This window comes from Chionomys nivalis, chromosome 10 (assembly GCF_950005125.1).
Source record: "Chionomys nivalis chromosome 10, mChiNiv1.1, whole genome shotgun sequence".
NCBI lineage: Eukaryota > Metazoa > Chordata > Mammalia > Rodentia > Cricetidae > Chionomys > Chionomys nivalis.
Genome location: NC_080095.1, coordinates 8,355,795 through 8,367,226, shown reverse-complemented (window position 1 = coordinate 8,367,226; position 11,432 = coordinate 8,355,795). Strand labels below are relative to the sequence as shown.

At 39.7% G+C, this 11,432-nt stretch overlaps 1 pseudogene; it reads right to left on the bottom strand.

Annotated features, from left to right (window-relative positions):
* Positions 1-429: 429 nt before the first annotated feature.
* On the bottom strand, positions 430-10,981 carry LOC130882750 (Ig heavy chain V region 23-like; annotated as a pseudogene).
* Between the last annotated feature and the right edge of the window lie 451 nt (positions 10,982-11,432).

Sequence of the window (11,432 nt, the reverse complement as noted above, 5' to 3'; positions counted from 1 at the left end):
AGCCCATTATGATGTAAATATCACTTGCATTCTGAGAAACTGAAACTCTGCTCTTCAACAGAGGCAGAATTAAAAACACACATTCATGCTAATTAAGACTGTGAGAGGAGTTTTGGTATAGTCCGATGTTTAAGTGAACTTTACTGGTAAAATTTATATTATATATTATTGAAAGATACTCCAAAAAGTTCAAGTCTCTTGAAATCCAGAAATAATTCTATCAGTATGCATTAATACAGTTTTCTCTTCTTTATTGTTTTATTACAAAAAAACATGTAAATGGTGGTCAATTAGCAACATTTTATTTACAAAGAAGGAGGCAGGAAAACAGACACCCAGAAATATTATTTCTATGTAGTCTCCAGGCTAATAGCCTCTGTCATCTCAGGCACAGGGTAACTTTCTGCTCCTGCAGGGTTTCTGACACACTCAGGATGTGGTTTCAACACTGTGCCTTGCACAGTAATAGACTGCAGAGTCTTCAGATGTCAGGCTTCTCAGCTCCATGAAGGCTGTGCTGGAGGATGTGTCTGCAGTCAGTGTAGCCTTGCCCTGGAATTTCTGATTGTAGTTAGTATTACCATTTTCAGGATCTATCCTTGCAATCCACTCTAGGCCCTGACCATGCTTCTGCTTCACCCAGTGAATATAGTAATTAGTGAAGGTAAAGCCAGAGGTTCTGCAGGATATTTTCACTGAGGTCCCAGGCCTCACAAGCTCAGGCCCAGACTGCTGCAGCTGTACCTGGGAGTGGACACCTGTAGAGAAAAGACAGTTTAGGAGTCATTTTCACCTCTGTTCCTGTTTTCTCTTCAGATTTGGAACTGGAATGCCCCTTTACCTGTAGTTAGTGACATGAGGAAGAGGGTGATCCAGCTCCACTCCATGGTAAGGACCTGTGTGCTCAGTGACTGTGGAGAGGACACTGATCATATGTTGTTCTGGGGTGTGGACATCTCTGTATTTACCACCATAGACTCATGTGATTTGTATATTCATGAACAGTATACCTCTTAAATAGGACCTTGTACAGCTGTAGAACAAAAAGGTAGAGGACCTTGGGTCAGGCAGCAGAATGCTAAATTCCAGATCTAATCTTGTCTGAAGAAATGAAACCCATACTATATCCCCAAGCCCTGTGCAATCCTGTGGATGTAACATTAAGACATAAGATGTCAATTTACAAAGACACTTAAGCCAGAGACAGTTGTTCCTCTGGTGACAAAAGATTTACAATTAGTAGTTGTACAAAGGATTTTGAAACTTGTAAATTATCAGAACTTCTAGATTTTTCTCATATACATGAATTTGACAAGTGTTTCTTGAGAAGACTACATACTAAAACACTTACACAAATTATGAAAAGTGAAAATGTCTCAGAAATTTTTGCACACAAATGTTATTGCAGAATTATCTACAGTAGATAAATTATAGAAACAACTACATGTCTTAGAACAAATGACTGTATCAATAAACCATCATATATATGCTATAAAACATAATTTATTCATCAGTAATGTATAAGGAACTTATATAACTTTGAGGAAATGAATGTGATTGGAGATGACATTATTAAGTAATTTAAGACCCTCTCAGAAACAGATATTGTCTGAATCCTATTGTCTTAGATATTGTATAGTTAGAAATAATTGTTAATGCACATATGTAAGGATGTAGAACTGAAAATAGCCAATGGAATAAAAGTGGCAAATGGATATGGAGGGGCAAGAAAATGATAGGTTGACTTTATAGGGTAAATACGTACAGTGTACATTATACATCTATGTGAAAATTCTAAACATACGAAATATTGCTATTTCAGAATGGCTTTGTTCATCCCTTGCAACTTTTATTTATAAGTACAATATATTTTGATCAAATTTTCACCCACTATGTCGCTCTTGCTCCACTTATGATCTTCCAATACAAAATGTTTTTCTTCTAACATACTGATCTCTTTTGTTTTATTTATAAATAACTCAGTAAGTCTAATAAACACTGTCTTCAAGGATAGTGTGGGTATATCTACTAGCTCATAAGTAACCGCCAAGTGGACACACTACTTTAAAATAAGTGATTCTAACTTCCTATGCATTCTTCCAATTCTAACATCTCCTCAGTTGTCAGTGATCTATGGGGAGTCCCTCCCCCACCTGTGTTGTAGTCTTTTAACATATACTTTGTTTAGTAAGGGGAGGAGGCAGGGTACACATGCGCCAAGGAGTTAGAAGACAACTTACAGAGTTCAGTTCTTTTCTTCTAAGAGGCAGCTTTCAGAAATCAAACATTGTCAGTTTGGCCAAGAGACAGATTTACCTGCTTAGTCTTTCCATGGGCTTTCACTCTGTAATTTTAACAGTTTTGATTTTGTGCAGGTCTTATGATGGCAACAACAGCTGCTAAGAGGTCATTTGTGCAGTGAGAACACTTCAATCTCTGTGAATAGAATTCCATGACTTTCAACCTCATTCTCTGAACCTTGCATTCTTTATTTTCTCTGTTCCATGATGATCCTTGATTTGGGGAAAGGAGGAGTTTGATAAAGAGGATTCAGTGTGGCTGGGAACTCAGTCATTCATTCTCAACACTTTGACCAGTGATGAATGTCTACAATGATCATTACACACTACACTCAGATGCTTCCATGATCAAGACTGAAACCATCATTAATCTATTATATATAAACATATATATGTATAGGCAGTTGGACAGCATGACCATCAGCAATACAACTAGGGTCTACTTGGGCTATATCATTCCTAGTCATGAGTTCTTGAAATCTTTACCTGGGATGTTGTCTTTCCTGTGGAGCAGGTCACAAATCCAGTCAGAAAGCAGTTATTTAGAGTGTAACAAGAACCAATAGTTGGTACTTCTTACCTGGAGGCTGATAGAGTAGACTGCAAGGCCTTGCACTGTGTGAGATTATTAATGTCTTTCTCTCCCTGCAAGCTTCACAACACTTTCCTGCAGTAGAAAAACAGCAGGTTCTGTTCAGTTCAAGATTGGATTCTCTATGGTCTGCAACCAAGTCCTTAGTTCACCCATGAAATTCTGATTAAAACAACTTTAATGATATATTATTATTACTGAGGTAATAAAGACTGTAAACAAGAAAATAAAAGACAACAAATGCAGGCATGCATGTGGGTAAAGGGTAATCTATAGTCACATGTTGATGTAAGTATAAACTTCTGTAGTGACTTTGGCAATCAGTTTGCTGATAGCTTAAACTATCCAGTACAATAAAAGAACTTCTTGAGGTACTGTAGAGAAAAGTAATAAAAATATCAATGTATTGATATAAAAACAGAGAGACTGATCCTTGGAATTGAACTGAATACCCAGAAGTAAACCCACAAACATATAGACACTTGATTTTTGAGAAGAAAGAAAAATTATACAATGGAAAAAAGAAAGCATCTTCAACAAATTGTAGTCTAAATATATGTCAGCATGTAGAAGAGTGCAAATAGGTCCATACCTATCATCCTGCACAAAACTCAAGACAAAGTGGATAAAAGACCTCAACATAAAACTGGATACACTGATACTGATAGATGAGGAAGTGGAGAATAGCCTTGAACACATTGGCATAGAAGAAAATTTCCTGAACAGAGCATCAATTGCACAGGCAATAAGATCACCAATTAACAAATGTCACCCCATGAAACTAAAAAGCTCTTGTAAGGTAAAGGAAATGATAAAAATAACTAAATAGCATTGGCCGGGCGGTGGTAGCGCACATCTTTAATCCCAGCACTCGGGAGGCAGAGGCAGGCAGATCTCTGGGAGTTCGAGGCCAGCCTGGTCTACAAGTGCTAGTTCCAAGACAGGCTCCAAAGCTACAGAGAAACCCTGTCTCGAAAAAACAAAAACAAACAAATAAAACAAAAACAAAACAAACAAACAAAAAAACTAAATAGCAGTTTATAGAGTGGTAAAGATCTTTACCCACCCCACATCAGACAGAGTGTTAACATTCAAATATATATAAAGAACTCAAGACTAGAGATAACAAACAAATAATTTCAGGTTCTGTCTATGACAAACAATGCTGCTATAAACATAGTAGAGCTCATGACTTAAATGCCCCTCAACCAAAGAATGGAAAACGTGGTACATTTACACAATGAAGTACTGCACAGCAGAAGAAAAAACAACATCTTGAAGTTTGCAGGAAAATAAATGGAACTATAAAACATTATTTTGAGTAAGGTAACCCAGGCCCAGAAAGAAAATTATCACATGTATTCACTCATAAGTAGATTTAAACATAAAGCAAAGAAAACCAGCCCACAAATTACAATCCCAGGGAATCTAGACAACAATGAGGACCCTAACAGAGACATACATAGATCTAATCTACATAGGAAGTAGAAAAAGAAAAGATCTCCTGAGTAAATTGGGAGCATGGCGACCTTGGCAAGGGTTGAAGGGCAGCGGAGAGCCAGAGAGGGAAGCAAAGAAAAACGTAGAGCTCAATAAAAATTAATAAAAAAGAAAAAAATTAATATTAAATGGGGTATAGATCTAAACAGAGAATCTTCAACAAAGAAATGTCAAATGTTGAGGAAGCACTTGAAGAAATTTTCAACATGTTTAGCCATCATGAACAAGGAGGGGACACTGAGACTGGCACTCAGAGGTCCCCAACACAAAATAACTGAGATTCCTTACACCTGTCAGAATGACTAACATTAAACTTGTGCAGCCATGTTGAAAATCAATATGTCAGTTTCTCAGAAATGGGGAACTTCTACCTCAAGATCTACCTATACCAACCTCGGGCTTATACCCAAAGGACACTCCACCTTATCACAATGCTACTTTCTCAGCTATGTTCATAGCAGCATTATACATAATAGCCAGAAACTGGAAACAAACTAGATGGTCCTCAAACAAAGACTGGATAAAGAAATTGTGATACATTTACTCAGCTATTAAAATATGACATCATGAAATAATACTCAGCCATTAAAAATGACATCATGAAATTTGTGGACAAATGGATAGAACTAGAAAAATTCATCCTGAGTGAGGTAACCAAGATCTCAAAAGACAAACATTGTATGTACTCACTTGTAAGTGGATATTATCTGTAAAGGAGAACCATGGTACAATCCACGGGTAAGCAAAGTAACAAGGAGAGTTCAAGGGGTAACATATGAATCTCCCTGGGATGGGGAAAAGAATAGACACCATGGTTGGAGGTGAGGCTTAAGTGGGACAAGAACAGAAGGGGTCAAAAGTAGGGAGGGTATAGAGAAGAGAGTATGGGGAGAGACAGCTGAATTTGGGAGGCATCTCAGGGACAAGATAGACACCTATCACAATAGAAATTTCCTGGAATCTATCAAAGTGAACCTAACAATAGGAGATAAAAAATCTGAACTGACAATCTCCAAAAACCAGATAAGATTTACAGTGGAGGGACTGGGACATCAATCATTCCTCAAAACCTCCAACCTACAATTTGTCTTGACTATAAGATATGGTAGGGTATAGGTGGAACAAAAATTGGGAAGTGGTCAAGCAATGACTGGTCCAGATTATGACCCACACCATGCAAGGGAGCCACCACCTTGACACTGCTTGGAGGAGCATGATCCAGAGGATGGATATTCCAGAGACCTAGGACTAGTCACCATGTGACTGTGAAAAATTAATGAAATGATTACCAACACTATTCTGCTATACTCACGCCTAGCCAAATTGTTGTCAGAGAGGATTCATAAAACAGCTAATGGAAACAAATTAAGAGACTCTCAGTCAAACATTAGGCAGACTCAGGGAATCGTGTAGAAGGGCGGGAGGAAGGATTATAGATTTCAGAGATATCATGAACACTACAAGAAAAGCCGAAGAATCAATGTAAGCTTATAAGGGCTCACAAAGTCTTAACTGAAAAGCAGAGCCTGCATTGAGCTGACCTAGGCCTTCTGTATAGGTTACAGTTATGTGACTTGGTCTTCTTGTAAGATTCTGAAAAGTGGGATGGCATCAGTCTCTCACACTTTTATTGACTTTTGGGAACATTTTCCTCATACTGAGTTGCCTCACCTACTTGATATGCCATGTTTTATTGATATCCATGGGAAACATGCACTCCACTGAATAGAAATGGAGAACTGGATGGGGGAACTGGGGAAAATGTAGGTATGGATTGGAGGGAGAGGAAAGAAGGAAAACAACAGTATGGTGGAATGCTGATGCCTATCATGGGTGATAATAGAGAAATACTTGCCTGGTTAAGCAATATTGATTCACAGAGGCATCCTGTTCTCATAAGGGAATTCATTCTCAAAGTCCTGGACTCTGTGAGATTGTGGAGACTGTGGGCATCTTCTCCTATAATGGACAAATTGTGTATCACAAAATGTAACTGGCTTGTGATTACAGGGAAAGTCATTGGGAATGAAGAAGATTATGTGAAATGCTTAAGCTCTGAATCTATTTCTCAAAGCATATTAATATGAATTGGATTGATGAATCAGTATTATTAATATCCCAACAGCAATATTGGTCATGTCCTAGGAGTTAGACATTTATTTAATGTGTGATCAAACTTTTCTGTTCCAATGTGTTGACCTAATTATGGCAGAAACATGTGTTGACACTGACAATAGCACTGGAGTATGTGGGTCAACTTTACAAATTTAAAACTGATTTTTGCATGCATGGTGATTATTCAATATCTTTATTCAATGAGAATTAATTTTAGTCCTATCATTCCTTTCATCAATAGTTAACCACAAGTTTTGAGTAAGTCTTTAGGTTACCCTTCCTGTCTTCTCATCCCAAGACAGCCTCCTATTCCTTCAGAGTTTCTGAACCAGATCAACTGTAGACATGACACTGTGACTTACACAGTAATAGACGACAGACTACTCATATTAGGCTTCTGAGCTCCATGTAGGAAGTATCAGGCACTGTGTCTACTCTGTCCTCAAACTTCTGTTAATGCTTGGCAGTTTCCACCCAGTTCTTTCAAGCCCACGTCCAGAGTTCTGCAATACCCATGGGGAAGATATGAGTAAAAATCCTGGTATGACACATTTAATGTGCTTTGAGAATTCCTCAGTTCAGCCACAGGCTTCTTTAGTTGAACATGGGAGTAGACAATTTGGAAAAGATGCCTTTGTCACTTCATTATCTGGCTTCTTGTTAAGCCCAGTCCTGGGAACACAATTACCTGTTCCTGCTGACAACAGGTAGAGGATGAGCAAACTGCAGTTTATGCTGAGAACTTGTGTGCTCAGTGACAATGAACAAGAGAATATTATTGTGGTACTGTGGGGTAGGAGAACATCACTATATCTACAAACATAATTTCTGAGTTTTACACATGAATGAGGAAGAGCATTCCTTAGATCAAGGAAGGAACCTGTTTTACATAGAAAGGTAAAGGTTTTCTGAGTTAGACACTGGGATAGTGAGTTCCAAGTCCTAAACCTGTCTGGGGAAATGCATTTCTAGTTCCATTATTGCACCTTTGCAGACAGAGCTATCCCATCCCACTGAAAACAATATCACTACATCCATGTTTGTTAATGTGACCCACATGTCAATGGTTCATGGGCCATCTGATCCTCCTCAGAGTCAACCATAAGAATGATGCTGTGAACATGCATTGACCATCCTGCCCCCATCAGACATTAGCATAGAACACTGGAGACTGCTGTCGTCCATCCATTACCAGTGGTCTGCAGAACTGTCAACACACAGGAGGTATCAGCTCTGTATTTTTGAGACAATTTCCCCAAAAATATTTCCCATGATCCTGAGCCCAAAATATTCTTAACCTATAATAATGAGTGGTTCATGACCTAGTTTCCTATCCAGTGGCAATAGGCAAATTCCAATTTGGATCATATATTATAATTTGACCTCATGTATTGATTATATTAAACAAAGAAGTTCTCAAGTATTGAGACAGCACAGGAATCTCACATTTCAACTACTCCACAATTTCTGAATGTAATGAGGTTAGCAATGGAATCCTCAGAGGAAATCAGTCAGTGCACAACTTATTTATTTATTTATTTATTTATTTATTTTTTTATTGAAAAAAAAATTTTCCGCCTCCTCCCCGCCTCCCATTTCCCTCCCCCTCCTCCCGCCCCTCTCCCCCTCCCCCCACTCCTCTTCTCCTCCCTCTCCAGTCCCAGGAGCAGTCAGGGTTCCCTGCCCTGTGGAAAGTCCAAGGTCCTCCCCCCTCCATCCAGATCTAGGAAGTTGAACATCCAAACTGTCTAGGCTCCCACAAAGCCAGAACCTGAAGTAGGATCAACACCCCGTGCCATTGTCCTTGGCCTCTTGTCAGCTCTCATTGTCCACCATGTTCAGAGAGTCCGGTTTTATCCCATGCTTTTTCAGTCACAGTCCAGCTGGCCTTGGTGAGCTCCCCATAGATCGGTCCGACTGTCTCAGTGGGTGGGTGCACCCCTCGTGGTCCTGACTTCGTTGTAAATGTTCTCCCTCCTTCTGCTCCTCATTAGGACCTTGGGAGCTCAGTCCGGTGCTCCAGTGTGGGTCTCTGTCTCTATCTCCATCCATCGCTAGATGAAGGTTCTATGGTGATATGCAAGATATTCATCAGTATGGCTATAGGATAGGATCATTTCAGGTTCCCTATCCTCAGGTGCCCAAGGAACTAACTGCGGACATTGCCCTGGGCATCTGGTAGCCACCCCAAGTTCAAGTCTCTTGCCAACCCTTAGGTGGTTCCCTTAACTAAGATATGAGTTTCCCTGCTCCCCTATCCAACCTTCCTATATCCCCAATCATCCCGTTTCCCCAAGTTCCCCTCATCCTCTCCTTCACACTTTTCTTTCTCTATCTCCCCTTACCCCCATCCCACCCTACCCCCAATATTCCAATTTTTGCCCGGCACTCTTGTCTACTTCCCATAGCCAGGAGGGTAACTATATGTTTTTCCTTGGGTTTGCCCTCTTGTTTAGCTTCTTTAGGAACACATATTATAGACTCAGAGGCCCCCTATCCATACAAAAGTGCACAACTTTCTTTTTTTTTCTTTTTTTTTCCTTTTTATTTATTTTTTATTCTTTTTTAATTAAAATTTCCACCTGCTCCCCGTTTCCCATTTCCCTCCCCTCCTCCCAAATATTGCCCCCTCCCCCCACTCCCCTCCCCCTATCCCCACTCCTCTTCTCCTCCCCCCACACCATTCCCCCTCCCTCTCGATACTGAAGAGCAGTCCAAATTCTCTGCCCTGCGGGAAGACGAAGGTCTTCTATCTACGTCCAGGAAGGTGAGCGTCTAAACAGGCTAAGCTCCCACAAAGCCTAGTGCCATTGTCCTTGGCTTCTCATCTGCCTTCATTGTCCGCCATGCTCAGAGAGTCCAGAATCAACCCATGCTTATTCAGTCCCAGACCAGCTGGCCTTGGTGGGCTCCCTCTTATCAGCTTCTGCTGTTTTATTTCCCAGGCATTTGTGAATGAATCTACAGTGCCATCTGCTGGTTTGGAGAATTAGCTAATATAAGTTTGTGTATGAGCTCACACAGTGCCCAAATTATAACTCTAACATCTGTCTTCAGTGTCCTAATGTGATGTTGAGTAGATGCTTCAAGAATGAACGGTGAGCTGCGCATAGCTGTTTTCCACACCTCCAAGAAAATCAGTCCTTTCTTTAAGCTTTATGGGATCTATCTGTAGCAGCCACCTCTGATGATGAAGTTGATACACAGCTCAATTGATGGAGGGAGTCTACAAGCACTCTACCTTGCCAAAATCCAAACACACTATACAACAATGGTGAACACCAGGTATCCAATGGCCTGTGAGAGTTGATGCTGTATCAGTATAGGTTCACGTTCTGTTAAGAATTGAGACTGTAGAACAGGTTTCTGCGAACATGAAGAAAGTGGGACTATGGAATAATGTATGATTTCAAAACCTAACTCAATTAGCAAGTGCATATATTTATTGGCTTAATGATTTTTGAGGAAAGTGCTTTAGTAATACCAACTTACAGGAATTACACTTATGTGGCTATGCATTTTTATCCATAGTTTACATTCTAAGACACTAGATTCTGTTTGACCACAAAGCCAGACTTAACTATACACCTGAGGTTAAGTAACATTTAAGATCATGAAAATATTTTTGTTTAGCCAGACTTTATGTATTTACCTCTTACCTGTCAAATTCAAATTTTCATTTATTGAAAGCTACCCTGAGCAGTCTTTAATAATCCAGAAGTATTTTTTATAAAGCATAATCACACCTTTCATGTTTTATTATTTTATTAAGGAACATACTTGTCAATGGAGATGGTTATTGTTGAAGAAACTGTCACAGTATGATGTACACGAGGGCTTCTTCAATGAGCATTATATTATTTATGTGTGTAATATGAAAAAAAAATGAAAAACTATAGTACTGTGATAAGGCAGAAAATAGACATTCAGATGACTATTTATGAGCAAGTCTCCAGTCTAATATTCTCTGTCATCTCGGACTCAGGGCAGCTTCCTACTCCTCCAGGGTTTCTGACACACTCAGAATGTGGTTGCAATACTGTGTCTCGCACAGTAATCGACTGCTGAGTCATCAGATGTCAGACTGCTGAGCTCCACGTAGACTGTGCTGGAGGATGTGTCTGCAGTCAGTGTGGCCTTGCCCTGGAACTTCTGACTGTAGTCAGTACCACCATTTCCAGGATAAATATGTCCAGTTCACTACAGACCCTCTCCAGTCCTTTGCTTCATCCAGTTAATATAGTATCTGGTAAAGGTGCAGTCTGAAGCCTTGCAGGACAACTTCACTGAGGCCCCAGGCCTTACCAGCTCAGCCCCAGACTGCTGCAGCTGGACTTGAGAATGGTCACCTGTGGAGAAAAAGGCAGAGTGTACTTGTCACCTGAGTGTATGGACTCTCCTCTAGTCTGGAATTGGAGATCCCCTTACCTTTAGCTTTTACCACTAGCGAGAGGATAATCCAGCTCCATTCCATGGAGAGGACCTGTGTGCTCAATGACAGTGGAGAATACACTGATCATGTGTTGTTCTATGGTGTGGATATCCCTGTATTTACCACCATAGATAAACATGTTTTGCATATTTAAGAGAGAGGGTACTTCTTAGGTAAAGACCTCATTCATCTTGAGAAAAAATATTTATAGGACCTTTAGTCAGGCAGCAGGATGATAAGTTACAAAGTCCTAATCCTGTCTGAGAAAATGCATCACATACTATTTCCTTAAGTGCAGACCATACCTTGTGGATTTACCATTATGACCTATGATGTCAATTCACAAAGATATTTGAAACAGAGATATTTCATCCTGTGGGTGAAAAAAGATTTATTTAAGATGGCTATAGTGCTAAAAAAATTTAAAACTCCTAAATTACAGGAATTTTCACTTTGCTTTCATATACATGAAGTGATTAAAAGCATTTCCAGC